The following is a 2,191-nucleotide window of genomic DNA, read 5'->3' on the forward strand; positions in this document are numbered from 1 at the left end:
TTAGGGCCGGGGCCTTGCAGTCAATCTCACCTCGCACCTGTCTGATTACCAAATTTGAATCCCCACAAATCACCAGCCGTTTTGGAGCTTGTCTCTTTTGCAAATCCAGACCCAGAAGGAGTCCGTTATACTCCGCTTCATTGACGGTGAGATGATACCACAGTCGATGATCGCGTTGTTACTCGTATTGCCAAGCGTGATCCTGTTTAGATTCGCTATGTTGCGAGAGCTGTCAACAATGAGAGCCTTGCTCGAGGCGGCTACTCCAGCTGTGACACCTGAAATTGGTGACAAGTCGACTGCCGTTCCGCCGATCTTGAGAGAGTCGACATCTGCAAGGCCCGAGCAAGTGACATTGCTTAGATTCGCTATGTTGCGTGAGCTGTCGACAATAAGCGCCTTCCCTCCGAGAGCTGTTCCTGCTGTTACGTCTGAGATCGGCGTAAGGTCGACAGTAGCTCCACCGATCTTGAGAGAGCCGACGTCAGCCAAGCCTGAACAGCTAAGACTCAAGACAATTGCTGTCGATCCAGAGCGGATGTAGCGCTGATCTGCATTCGCTAAAGTCAGACCATCTGTGCTTTTGATGAACAGTGATGTATTGAACACATCGGTGGGACGAATGGCGGTGTACGATGACATCCTTATATGAAAGCGGATATATCTGTACCGCCATATAGAGAGATGATCAACTTCTATCAATACACAGGGGGCATGTGATAAACCCAAATGTAGGTATCCACGGGATCGACGTGCCATTCCGCGCGCTGGCTGCAGCTCCAAGTGGCTCGGGGAAGACCAACGCGCTGTTGAACCTGATTGTCGCTATGAACAAGACGTTCCACGAGATCATCGTGTGCGTCAAGTCACGAGACGAGCCGCTGTACGATCACCTCTTCGACAAGCTCGGCAACAAGTCTGTGCTGTTTTTTGAGGACGGAGCGGTGCCTCCGACCACTAACTACAGCATCAAGGATGAGGAGCGCAACAAGCTCAAGCGGATAGACAAGTACCAGCGCTTCATTATCTTCGACGATCTGATTTTAGATCATCAAGCAAACGTTCAAGCGAAACAGTATTTCATAAAGGGGCGCAATTTAGGCTTCTCAATGCTGTACATCGGTCAAAGCTTCTTTCAAATACCTAAGATGATACGAGACAATGTGCAATATTTCATCCTCGGAAAAAACCTTCTAAACAAAGATCTCCGTCTGATCTTGACTTGTTTTCCCACTGAGCTAAATCTGGAGGAGTTCACTCGCGTCTACAACGAGAATACTCAGAATTCTCTCGACACTTTGTTGATTGACATTCAAAAAGGAATTGCTAGGCCTAATATAACCGGCGGGGCGATCCAACTATGAGCGTGACATACCCGATCATTATCAACAAAAGCAACTATGCAGGAGGAAGTTCGTTCCGTTACAGTTTCGGTACCTCCGTCGAAATGACCCATGTGAGCATCGCACTCGAAAAAGCTACAGTTTGGTTCAGCTGGCCGAATATCACCGCAGTCAAAGCCAATAATGCGTTCAGCATTATTCACACGACGTCGTCTGGAACCATCACGCTCAATCTCACGATCCCTGCCGGAGGTTACAACGTTTCCGACCTTAACAACTATCTTTTCTGGTACCTCGTCAGCCAGGGTTACTACATTTCAAATAACTCAACAGGCGAGCAGACCGTCTACTGCAAGTTTGTGGTCAACCCGAGCACGTACCAAGTTCAGTTCATCTCGTACCCTGTGCCAACCGCTCTTCCTTCCGGATTCACAGCAGGCCCGCGATTGACATTCCCTTCAACGTCGAAAGGTCCGCAGCTCTCGATCGCATCACCAGCGTTCGGCAAAGTCATAGGCTTCGCCACCGGAACGTTCCCCTTTACTCAGCCTTCGACCATCCCGACTGTAAGCTCAACTTCAACTCCCGTCGTGTCAGACGTGAAAAATGTGGTAGTCACTCTCGACAGCTGCTGCAATCCATACGCTCCAAACTCAAAGGTGATACACTCGTTTAGCCCAGCAGGCACCAACTACGCCAATCTGATAACAAGCATGCCGACGGCTTTGAGCTTCATTCCACAACAAAGTGGATGGAGGTCTGAGATCACAGTGCAGCTCTGCGATCAGTATCTAATTCCTCTCAACATTCTCGACCCCGATGTCACAATAATTCTGCAGCTGCGCATA

This window comes from Phytophthora infestans, genomic scaffold, assembly GCF_000142945.1.
Source record: "Phytophthora infestans T30-4 supercont1.136 genomic scaffold, whole genome shotgun sequence".
Taxonomy (NCBI): Eukaryota; Oomycota; class Peronosporomycetes; order Peronosporales; family Peronosporaceae; genus Phytophthora; species Phytophthora infestans.